Raw genomic sequence first — 13,582 nt, 5'->3', positions numbered from 1 at the left:
AACAATTTAAGGAATCAATGCATGCATTTAGGGAATCAATTGACCTATGTGGTGACATATATAACAAATCTTGAGGATAAGAGATAACACATTGGCAAGTCAATTGGCACATATGTAGTGACTTGCTAGACCATCCCACTTACAATTGCATGCAAGTATCAATAGGTGGATAAAGCACGAATGGTTTTTAGCTAGAGAGAGATAATGCAATGAAGGTGTACACGAAAGAGATAGAGAAATGCATATTATCCATCAATCAATCAAAGATATGTACATGAAGTGACTTCATATAGTAATTAAAGTATCGTTATTTTTAGGATGCTCCATTGACTTCTGCAAGTTCCTATAACCTTGAAGTAGAATATAGCCAACCACACTATCCATGGAAGGAAAACTTGGCCTCATCAAATTAACCAAGTTAATTTACTTATACATTTCATATATAAGAGATTTGTAGTTGGCTTGTTGGTATTAGTCACCAACAAGTGGACACATTGGCTAAAGATGATGAAAAGAGGATATGTGCACATTGGTTACATGTGGTCCACCTTGTCTAAAATTATATGTGAGCTATAAGTGCACCTTGACATGACTGTAATAGCTTGCATATGTACAAGCCAACTGATTTACATCAATCTACTCATGCTATGAATTGGCATGCATGGCTAGGTTAAGTGCACAACAAATGAGACATGCGAGTGTATTGATCAGTTCTCTCTCTCTTTCTCTCTCTCTCTCTATATATATATATATATATATACATATATATAGATATATATACATATATATAGATATATATACATATACATATATATAGATATATATACATATATATAGATATATATACATATATATATATATACATATATATATATATATATATATATTGAAAATGCACAAGTCAACCTTTGATCTATGTATACATCCAATCATCATGCCCTATCCAATCACATTTGTATAGGGCATCATTGGATGTATATTTGTAATACTTAGAAAGAAGTAAAGTTGGTAATGTATATCATGTCCTATGCATGTATATGCCCTATACATGTATATCATGTCCGTATGATCCTATACATGTAAAAAAGTACTAGTTGTTAAGAGGTTTGGTCATATTCAAGGACTTTATGAGAAATGAAAAATATGTGCGTTTATTTTCGCATCTATAAGCGTGTTTATCAGGGCGGATATATAGACACATTTTTTATACTAGCGTGAATAGACGCACTGATACACACGCCTATAAACGCGCCCGCTTTTTCGCGAGTACAATGCGTGTCTATAGGGCCTTTCTCTTGTAGTGTCGCATCGCTCCACCCGTATTTTGCTTGCACACTTAAGGGTACAAGCAGTGTCTTCAAGCAAGATACTCGGCATCCATCATATAATGGTATGGATGCTTCATCTCTAAGTAGATCAGAAGTCTCGACATCCATGGAAATCAATGCATCGATCATTGCCTCCATGTCAGGCTCCAAGATTGTAGGTAGGTCTAGAAGGCTTCCTATCTCCTCTGGCATTGATGGTACAGATTGGGTAGTGCCTTGCAAGTGGTGGATTGGCTCATGCACTCCATCCATCGCATGCCCACAAACTCTTCTAATTGGCCACAAAGAGTGCACTCCTCCTTGGGACAAGACGTCACCTCCTTGGATAGAAAATTTTCCAACCAGACCCAATCTTATTGTATATGGTATTGAATTATCTTGCGAGTACAATGCATGATTGATATTAACTTTTCTTATCGTTTGTTGAAAATCCACAATCGCCTGATCAATGATCTCAGATTGAAACTCGCCGAATCCTCATACGTGTTCTATAGACAATCGACATTTTCATCTAATTACCAACTTGCATTGAGAGCAAGGACATGGGACACGTTGATTAAGATACGCCTCGCGATCTTGAACAACAAGACCTTCATCGTTTCCGATTTTGTCTACGTTACGACAAACAATTTGTTTTTGTTATCATTATTTTTCTCTTTCTTAAATTGTTCTCCTCTCCTTCCATCTCTCTCTCTTTTTTTCTTTCTTAAATTGTTCTCCTCTCCTTCCATCTCTCTCTCTTTTTCTACATTATGACTACGACCACAACTACCACTATGACTAGGACCAGGACCATGACCATGACCACGGCTAGGATGACCATGACTATGACTACGACTACCACCACCACGACCACGGCCACGACCATGACCATGACCACGACCAGGACCATGACTATGACGACCATGACTACGATCACGACCACGACCACGACCACCATGACCATGACCACGATGACCACGACTACAAGTACGACAAGACTATGACCACGACCATGACCACGACCACGACCACAACCACGACAACCATGACGACTACAACTATGACTAGGACTAGGACCACGACTACAACTAGGACTATGACCACGACTACAACTACGACCACGACCACGACTACAACTACGACCACGACCACAACCATGACTATGACTACTTATATAGAGATGAAGAGAGAGACAAGAGTTAGGGAGAGAGTAAAGTTAGAGAAGAAGAGGAGAGAAGTGAGAGAGGTAGAAATAGAAAGAGAGATAGAGAGAGAAAAGAGATAGGGGGAGATAGAATAATTTAGGGAGAGTATAGGAAGAGAGAAAGAGGGAAGATTGAGGGAGAGAGAAGGGTTGAGAGAAGAGAGAGGAGAAAGAGAGAGAGATCCGACTAGAGCATCTGACATCCATAGTCAACACACCATGGAAAACACAAGCACAAATTGACATTGAATTATGGTAAGAAAATCCACCACAAAACAATAGTTATAATACTCAAGGTAGGATTTCAAAGTCTTACTAATTTCAATCAGTCATGGATGCCATACTATGGGTAGGTTGCACTCACTAAGAATAGAATTGGTGACTCACCTCATCTTCTCTCCATTATCAATGGAATTCTCCTTTACCATTTACAACTCACCCACCTTCTCTCCACAGTATTGCACACTATAATCTCTATGAGGGCATGCGATTGGGATCTCCACAAAAACCAAAGCATGATCTCTAGCTTGATGGCTGCATATATACTACTACTACTATTGGAATAAACCTTAAAATAGTTATTATGCTCAAATATATGCTTGTTAGAGCAGAAATTTATTCCTAAGACTATTCTAAGAAAGAAAGAGGGTTAATGATAAAAGAGTGTCATTCCTTGCAAGTGATATTATATTATATTTTCTAATTAAAATTGATAGTTAAAGATGAGTTTCCTAAGAGATCTTGTGGTGATGCTGTTTTAGTTTTGCGAAGCATATGAATGATGCTGTTTTAGTTTTTTGTATTTTTCTTTTTAAGAAGAGATTAATTTGTATGGAATATCCAAAGTTATTTTTGGATTAACGTTATTGAAAAAGAATGTTTTTCTAATTGATAGGTGGATTACCTTCGTTGTATACTTGTGTGTTGGTAGCTAGGACAAGCCCCATATATGAGAGGTCTCTTTGTAGGAAGAATATTATGCTAGGATGTGCAAGTGTGCTAGGGTTCTCTAGCCATATATCCCTTAGGTTTGTTGAGGATCGGCCTAACCCCTATGAGCCTAGGATGAGCTTATTGTAAGGTTTTATTTCCTTTTGTCTCTTTCTCTCCCTCTCTCATTTCCTCTCCCTCCCTCACTCTCTCCCTCTCTTTCTCTCTTTCCCTATTAGGTGTAATGATTTTTTTCTCTTTTTCTCTCTCCTCTACCTCTCTCATTTTTTTCTCTCTCCTTTCCCTCTCTCATTTCCTTTTCTCTCTTTCTCTCCCTCTCTCATTTCCTCTCTCTCCCTCCCTTACACTCACCCTCTCTTTCTCTCTTTCCCTATTAGGTTTAATGATTTTTTCTCTTTTTCTCTCTCCTCTCCCTCTCTCATTTCCTATTATGTTTAATGTCTCCCTCCCTCTTTCTCTCCCTCTCTCATTTCCTCTCCGTCCCTCTCCCTCCCCCTCTCTTTCTCTCTCCCTCGCTCCCCCTCTTCCTCCCTCTTTCTTTCCCATTTCCTTCCCTCTCCCTCTCACTCTCTTTCTCTCTCTCTCCCCCCCTCTCCCTCTCTCATTTCCTCCCTCTCCCTCTCCAATTTCCTCCCTCTCCCTCTCCCTCTCTCATTTTCCTATTATGTTTAGTGTCTCCCTCCCTCTCCCTCTCCCTTTCTCATTCCCTCATTATGTTTAATGTGTTCCTCTCCCTCTCCCTCTCCCTCTCCCTCTACCTCTATCATTTCCCTCTTCCTCTTTCATTTCCCTATTATGTTTAATGTCTCCCTCTCCCTCTCCCTCTATCATTTCCTCTCCCTCCCTCTCTCTCCCCCTCTCTTTCTCTCTCCCTCTCCCTCCCTCTTCCTCCCTCTTCCTTTCCCATTTCCTCCCCCTCTCCCTCTCCCTATCTTTCTCTCTCTCTCCCTCCCTCTCCCTTTCTTATTTACTCCCCCTCCCTCTCCCATTTCCTCCCTCTCCCTCTCTCATTTCCTCTCCCTCCCTCTCCCTCTTCCTCTCTTTCTCTCTCATTTTCTCTCCCTCAATATACACAAATTATACAAAAAAAAAGTAAAAGAGAGAGAGAATACACTCACTGTAAAGACTCAAAGAAGGGTTCGGCGGCTCCTCTTTGTGATGGTGGCTCCTCTTCGCCCTCCATACACCTCCTCCTCTTCTTCATGAACGGCGGCGATGGTGGTGATGGTGGTGAGAAGTCTTCTTTCTCTCTTTTTCTCCCTCTTAGCAAGACGGTCACTCTCCCTCTCACTCTCTTTCATGAATGCGCGAAATATAATGCGCTCTGGTTTCGACCCATGTTTTTTTGCTCTGGGTGCCATCGCTATTTGCGTTGCTATTAGTGTCAAAAATGCGACGCTAATAGCGACGCAAATATGTGACGCTAATAGCAATGCAAATAGCGACACTGCTATTTGTTGTCGCTAATCGGCGTCACTATGGCCTGATATCCTTGTAGTGTATGTAGCTTTTGAACTCCCACAGGATATATAAGATGCCTCAAGGGACCCTTCATAAAGAAAAAGAAAAGAAGTGTGGAGCACCTATCCGGTTTGAAGTCGCACGATGTCAAAAAATGATTCAAGTAAGGATTTTCATAGCCATAAATATATTCATTAGTGGAGTAACTATGTAGACTAATTAACAATGCATGAATATTTATATACAGTTCATCCTTCCTACTAGCATATCCCATTGTGTTTCAAAAGATGTGTGCGATATCATTTACAAGATGGGTGAGCTCGCGAGGTATGTATACATTATAATTATTTTTTAGTTTACATATTACGTACATCACGTAGTAAACCCGCTTTAATTTATGGGCAAAACTAATAATTGTTCTCAATTGCATGTTGGCAGATTTGTGAGTTTGAAGGAAATCGATCCAAATACGTTGCAAGAGGCTCAAGTATTGTCCATTGAGGTGGTTTGTTTGATGGAGGAAACTTTTTATTGCTCCATTTTGACTACTCAAGTACACTTACTCATACATCTAATTGATGAGATCACAATTTGTGGGGTAGTTTATGCAAGGTGGATGTTTTTTCTAGAGCGCTTTATGAAAACCCTAAAAGATTTTGTAAGGAAAAATGCACGGCCTGAGGGAAGCATGGCTGAGGGTTGGTTAGTGCAATCATCCCTTGTACAAATCTTTGAATATCTTACTAAAGTGGACCCCTCTTTACCACGACTATGAAAAGATGATGAAGATTTGAGGATGACCTTATAATACCTCAAGAAAAAGGAATGACCAAAGCACTAATGAAATAGTAACTTCGTAAGTTAAATGTATTTTGTGTGCTTAAGAGCGAAGTAATGAGCAAATGGGTGACATTATATAAAGAAGCAAGAGCAAGAAGAGTAAGTGAAAGGCAAGCATTTCGTGTTAGACATGGATGTAATGTCCCATATTCAAAACATTTAAGTGCGATTCCACATCATATTGATATAGATTGGCTACATGAAGAAATGGAGAAGATGGAAAAAGAGGAGGCGATGGATATATCGCAAAGAAGTGGGAATACACACGAGGTTGCTTATCAAAGGTGAGACATACTTATAATTAAATTATCTTTGGTTATATATGATATAATAATTTCACATGTTTCATCTTTAACTAAATCATTAATATGATCTCAACAATGTACTACTAGTGTATATTCTTCAATGCTATTTTGTGTGAAGGCAAACATTTTCGAACGCAATGTATAGATGATAGGAGAAATACCTAGGATTGTGGTATCCTTACAAACTTCCAGGATACCAATGGCACCATGTAAGGTTATTGTGGCTTGATCCAAGATATTTTGAAGTTTGACTTTAGGCAATTTTTTATATATATACTAGATGTGAAGTGGTTTAAAGAAGTAGTAATAACGGGTGAGCATTGCACAATTAGACATCATCCAAGTGGTTTTGTAGTGATTGACTCTACAAAATTTCACCAAGGCAAGAATGACACATTCGTACTACCTCAACAATGCAAGCATGTATATTAGAAGCTATTTATTTTCATATATATTACTTCTTGATACATTCTCAAAATACAATAAATATCTAAGTTGCTTATTTTTTATTTTTTAAATGCAGGTTGTGCATCACCCAATGGTAAGCAATAACCGATGGTGGCATATCATCCCCATATCTAATCGTTCAAAACCAATATATGGCAATGCTACTAACATAAAGATAGTTAATGACAATCCAACAATCAATGATGATGTAGATGATGATGCCATGATCGATGATATACATGATGCAGTGCAAGATGATCTCTGCGAGGATGTTCAAGGAAGCGCAGAAGATGATAACAATATGGTTGCAGATGTTGATGAAGAAATTGAGCATAGCAATACATCTGATAGTGGGACAGACTTATTTTTTTCATTGCCTATTGGTAACATAGACCTAGGGGTAGATAGTCTAGCAAGGGCCGATCTCATTAAAGATGAGATTGATCATTCATTGTAGCTTATAATTAGCTTTGAATGATTGGATGTATATTTGTAATACTCAGAAACAACTAAAATATCAATTAAGAGCCGTTTACTTTTGTGATACATATAATGTTTGTTGTGTTATAGTATTAGAATTGAATGCGCACATCCAAAGAATAATGCACCAAGATGCACAAAGAAGTACAATTGGGTAAGCTATATTAGACCACAAAGAAGTAAAGTTGGTAATGTATTCTAAAAAATACTAGTTGTTAAGATGTTTGATCATATTTAGGGACTTTATGAGAAATGAAAAATCTGTGTGTTTATTTTCGCATCCATAAGCACGTTTAGAAACGTGGGTATATAGACACGTTTTTTGCGTCTATATACTAGCGCCAATAGACGCGCTAATAAACACGCCCGCTATTTCACGTGTATAGTGCGCATCTATAGAGCCTTTCTCTTGTAATTTTAAGTTTTGAATTTCGTTAGAGAACATAGTTTCGTATGCATATTGTGGGAGCTATACATGTGTATATGTGGAATTAAAGTCATATGCTCTTAATTAGCAAAATGCACGAGGGAGGGACAGAGAGTGTGTGTGAGTGAGAGAGAGGCATGATTGCCTCTAAGGCATGATTGCCTTAGAGGCAATCATGTCTCTCTCTATACAAATATTCTTTTTAAATTTTGTAGGTAGACTCCTCTCGGTAGACACAAATTGTGTTTGGGGTTCGACTCCCCTTGAGTTTATCTTTATTTGTTTCATTTACTCTCACATTGATGTTGATTATCACTTATCTAAATGACAGGTGAACAATGTCCAAACAGAATTTGAAAAACAACACTTTGATGAAGGTTATGATTAAAATCAACTATGAAGGTATAATCCTAATTTGTTTCAAGTATAATCCTAATTTGTTTTAGGCCCCTCTCACTAGTGTGTAATAGTATCTGATTTTCATGTGGTGAACAATGCATTACATGAATTTATGCAATGGGGCTAAGTCTCCTCCTCCTAGTGATCTAGAATTGTACACATGCTTTCGTCAGTTACTAGAATTTCTTCAAACTATTTTGATAGAAAAAGATATAGATAATTGCATGTTAGGCTTTAGATTTGCAAGCGTAATCACTATATAAAGGGGGACCATTAAAGTTATTTAGTTGTTATCTTCAAGATAACACAAAAATTCAAGTGTATCCACCTATAGGTGGTCTGGATCAACTCCAGCTAGCATTGACCATCCCTCTCCCATTGTTGGCCATTACCCTAGTTACAATGTGGGAAACAAGAGTCCTACTTCACTTCTAGTGTCTTATATAATAATCTAGGCTATGGATCTTTACCCTTCAATAATCTCACTAGATTCATGATGCCAAAATTAGGCCTTTCATGTGCGTGTATTTTTTGTCACTATTGCATGTTACTTGACTCACAACATACATAATGTACAAGATAATCAAATAAATTTCTCCATCATATGCTTAGCAATTAAGGTCTGATGCTAGAAATCTTGAAATCACCCAAATTCTTTAGAATCAAGCAACTACAGCTCCAATTTTGCTTCTTGGAAGCCTAGATCCCTTAGCAACTTTGCTAACTCATTCAATCATAGGTAAATAAGCTTGCTTTTGCTCACATTAGTCACAACCCCAGATAGCTCTAGAAAAATTTCATACACTTTCATCAAATGCATCTACTAGTTTCCTCTCTATTTGCACAATATTGATAAGTTATTGTTGGCAAAGAATTGGGATACCAAGTGTCTTCTTAATGGTATAGGAAGCCCCTTTCTTATTCCATGTTGCACCTTCAAATCCAAATTCCTAAGCAAAGGTTTGGTGATTATGATAGCAAAGAGTAATGGGACAATGGGACACCCTTTGGCATTGACATCTTTACCTCAAATGGACGTAAGCATAGACCATTCACAAATACATTCCAAAGAGATTGAAAGAAACCTACATAAATTCCACGATTCCTCCTCTATCATCTATCATAGTGATGAACTCTTGTTGCTTCTTTTGCTTTATCAATTCATAAAATTAATTGGTCGAAGAACCAGTCCCATAAGATACCATTTCGCTTAGACTAAATTTTGGCAACTTCACCTTTATGTCTTTGCAAATCCTCCATGTAATGCTCCACTTCTTTGAGAATTTGATAAAACATCCCATTACTAGAACACTTATAAAGAGTCATAATAATATACTCACTGCATTGCTAACTACTAACATGCAACTCTCTTTGAAGTCAATCTTGATCTTTGCCATACATATTGGTAATCTCACTTATGATAGAAATGGATGTCATCTAGTTCTACGTTGGATTGCCCATTGGATTGTTGTTTTGTTTCCAAGCATCCTTCAGCTATATAAGTTGAATCCTTCCCTTTCTAGAAAGGAGGTGTTGAAAGAGAGGGGCTTCCATTTCTTTCTCCTACTAAATACATCCTTCTTGGATGGACTTCCTAGGCACCTCACATTCCAAGAGATCATAGTGAGCCAACTAACTAACATTATATCTTTGTTCGAACCTCCATAATCCAAAATAGTAAAATAGCACTGTCAACAAAACATTTGCAAGAAGCTTTTAAAGGGAATTTTTTATTTCTTACCTCCATTAGACTTCAAAGAATTTGGTGGTTGAAATTATTTGTTTCCATCCCACTTTAACTTCAGCATCTTTAGGATCACAACTCATAATTAATTTTCTTCTTAGGTTCCTTCTTTTGAGGCTTGTTTGTTTCCTTGAATTTAGCCTTCTCAACCTATGTTTTTTCCTTTTTTCTTCTTTTGAAGTTCTTCCTTATCTCCACTATTTTCTCATTTACTTTTTCTTATCTCAATTCCTTTTTGGGAATTCCTTTGCAAAGCACCCATCGTCTTTGCATTTGAAGCATGTATCCAAGAAGAGGGAGAATTTGACATCGACCAACAACTCAATCCCATTAGGATAAAAAATCTAGAGTATCTCAAGGATCTTCTTCCTCTTATCCCAAAGTACGACAGCTCACTTGCTCCACTAGTTGATATTATTGTAAGAACATAGAGCGCTCTACCTAGCACTTCTACTAGCACATTACTTCTCCATCTAGCAAAGTAGGAAGTCCATGAAAACTAGCCCATATTAGGTATTCAATTTGCAAGACCTCCTCAGGAATAAAATCATGATGCCATGGAAGCATGTCAGTAAGGCTCACTTTAAGCCAAACAAGTCAACCCAAAACCCAATCTCTTTTTGCTTTAGATGAAAGCAAGACCCAAAAGAAGTCTAATGGCAAGCAAAACAATGTGAGCACCACTTTGATCCATAGGTGAGCCAAAACAATCTAGCAAACTCATCCTCAAGGGGGACCTTCCCCTAAAATATATAAACATGTTGCATAGAGAATACTTAGCATTGCTTTGCCGAATGCATGGCAACAAGGATACCACTCATGCACATAGCACTTGCTCCCCAAACTCTACTGTGACTCTCTTTTAATTCTCATTGAAACATTTTTTGTTACCCCACATCTTCTTCTCTAGCTCTTCCATGTTCATGCTATCAATGACAATGCTAGCAAAATCCATCTCCATCCCATTGTCTTGCTTCTATTGCTTTATGTTAATGCTATGTGTTCCATCATCTATTACTCCTTGTTCACCCCATGAATATGCTACATCCATGAAAGTAGGAGTATATGCCACATGAACTTAATACAACTACCCTAGTTAATAGACCATGTGCCATGACTATCTATTGAGAGCTCCCCTCTTCAAGTTTCCTCATACTCAAGAGGTTCTATGTCTTTCATTTAAGGAAAAGGCTATTACAATTTGAATTGTTTCTATTTTGCTAATGGATGGATATGCTCCTTGTATGTAAGGGGCTCAAATAACTTTTGATAACTATTTGTGCTTGTATGGATGCTAGGTATATCCCACACTTCAGGGCAGATTTGAGGGGAATTTCAAGATTTAGAGCCATGGCATTGAGTTGAATTGAATGAGATTCTTCTTTGTTTTAATGTGACAAGAAAATATTTATATTATTAAAAATGATATTTTATTTGTAAATGTGTAAACTATTTGTGCTATGTGAGTAAGAATTAAAAGTTATCAAAATGCACAAATGTATCTTACAGCACATGTACATTTTGGATGCATACAAACATATCCATTACAAGTGTGTATCGACATTATCTTATTTGAGATTGACTACATGGCTGATAGTTAGGCCTATCAATTGTGATGTATATTACTTTAACATGACTATATAATCATGACTATGTTAGATATTCTATACAAATTTGTTTTGATTTACTATGCATACACATTATCCTATGATCCATAGCTTCATAATTTTATCCAATAAACATAGCTATATTAGGTGATATATAAAAAATTTCCTTGCTTTACCATATAAACACTTATTTTACTAGTTATAGCTTCACATCTATATAGTAAAATTAAAAACCTAGTTCCAATTTAAAAAACCCTAGTTACTAACTAGAAAAAAATTGTGTATTTACTAGTTATAAGGCTATTTACCATCTAGTTTAGTGTCTAAAGTTCCTTGTTGCAAATGCGAAACGTCGAATGGGAGCTCCAGCCGGCAGATCACGCCATTAGGATAATGCCAATTGAATGGTACAATTAAAGGGAGAAATGTTAGAAACGCAGAAAAATGATCGTCCAAGCGCAGCCGGCCAGAATTAGAAGGTTCTTATATTAGCTTAATGGGAAAATAAAACAATTATAAGCTCGCCGGTGGCGATAATATCGTTGGTGGAGCTCCCATCGTCTCAGTATATATATAATAAGAGGAGTACTGTCTGCACCCAGTACAACCGGCCGGCCGATTGTTATCACTAATTAACATCAACGCAGCGTAGGCATTCAAGGCAGCGATCAGTAGAGGCGATTATAACAATTATGGCTGGTGTCATTGGGAAGAAGATGTCTGCCGCAATACTAGCAACGATGATGATGCTGGCAGCGTTTCTGATATGTATGAGTCTCTGATTAATGTGGACTTGCGATATATATATGCTGCGACTATGCAGGATTGCTTCGATTAATGTGAGGCGCAGCTAGCAATCTGATTATATAGGGTGTGGCTATGAGTGGCTATGAGTTAAAACGGAATAGCGTGCGTGTGGCTAGCTATGAATGGTTGTTAGTACTGCACTCGCGAGCTGTGATAGGATGGTTTATATATATTGAGGACGGGAAACTGGATCCCGATTTGTTTGGTGTGTGAAATGGGCATACGATCATGATTTGATTTGATGAATATGCTTGTAATGTTTTGCTGCAGTAGTGAGCGTGGAGGACATCGGGGTTGCGGCGACTTCGTGCAACTCTGCGGTGGTGGTGGAGAAGGGCGACACGTGCTTCGACCTCGCCAGGGAGGGCCACATCTCCGTGAAGAAATTCAAGAAGCTCAACCGTGGCATCGACTGCGACGACCTCCCCATTGGCAAGCAGGTAATCATCATCTCATCTTTTACCAATACTGCAAATTAGCCGAGGTATCGTTTATTTCCTCTGCCTCGTAGTTTTCGTAATTCTCGCGTACACATAACACCTGAACCTCCTCACAACTGTACTTCGCCAGAAGAACAGTTGTTTAAGTATTCCTTGCACTACAGGGCAAGGCATGCTAAGCCTAAGCCTATGCGGCACTTCCAATATCACTAAGGGTGGGTTCACACTTGCCCGGTGGACAAAAGGGTGAAAAATCCCCTTTTCCACCCATCTACAAGGATTTCTCAAGAGTTGTCCGCCATCTCATTCACATTAGTGGTAGACAAGGAAAGGAGCCAAAGAGAAGACATGGCATGAAGGAGAAGTATCCATGCTGGGCAGGTCAGAAGAGAGGAGCAAAAACTTGGCCATGACGTGTCAAAAAAGGCCCCTAATTTTTTTGGCCTTCCACCATGTGTGTGAACATACAGTTTTTCATGCTGAGATTTAATTGGCCATCTGTATTTGGGATGTTGTTTGTCTGCCGGGTCCGAACCCGCCCTAAGTATCCAACTGGAAGCTTTTTTTTGTGTCATTCTATAATTATTAAAAGCTTCTTTACGATTCAGCTTCTCATTTATGTCTTTTTCTGGTTGCATTTTCAGGTATGCCTTTCCTAAGGTTCAATGTGGCACATGGTATCCTTACACTTAAGGTGATAAAATGACAAAGCTTCCCGTGGCAACTCCATAGTCTTTCTCTTGCACGAAATGTTGTATCTATCATTCCAACAAAATTGCATGGACCAACCTAGTTGATGTTGTCAAAGCTTTACTGAAGAATACCCTTTTCGAAGTCCTATCCTTCTAGCATTTGATTCTCAATTTTCTTTTGTCGCACATTTCATTCTCAAATTTCTTTTGTCATACATTTCATGTTTGCACCAAGTGATGTCCTTTTGACATTTCATTCTCAAATCTCTTTTGTCACACATTTCATGTTCACACCAACTTTTTAGATCTATGTTTCTTTACTTCCTTTATGAAGGGTGAGTGTTGTATAATTGACTCTAATGCATTCCCTAATTCCAAATAAAATGTATTCTTCTAGAACTATCTCTTTTATATGCCCACTCACTATCTCTAAATGATGGAGATAAACATAGTGCTCACTCAAATGGT

At 38.1% G+C, this 13,582-nt stretch overlaps 1 long non-coding RNA gene across 2 annotated transcripts; it reads left to right on the top strand.

The window, feature by feature from the left end:
- Positions 1–11,778: 11,778 nt before the first annotated feature.
- On the top strand, positions 11,779–13,260 carry LOC148009873 (uncharacterized). Of its 2 annotated transcripts, none has more exons than XR_015689758.1 (3): positions 11,779–11,943; positions 12,256–12,422; positions 13,067–13,260. It is a non-coding gene; the product is annotated as an uncharacterized LOC148009873 (long non-coding RNA). The 2 variants fall into 2 exon arrangements; XR_015689757.1 differs by having other exon boundaries at positions 12,253–12,422.
- The last annotated feature ends 322 nt before the right edge of the window (positions 13,261–13,582 follow it).

This window comes from Lygodium microphyllum, chromosome 30 (genome assembly GCF_053477565.2).
Source record: "Lygodium microphyllum isolate KBCC chromosome 30, Lygodium_microphyllum_v1.1.10, whole genome shotgun sequence".
Lineage (NCBI taxonomy): Eukaryota > Viridiplantae > Streptophyta > Polypodiopsida > Schizaeales > Lygodiaceae > Lygodium > Lygodium microphyllum.
This window is presented reverse-complemented; position numbering and strand designations above follow the sequence as displayed.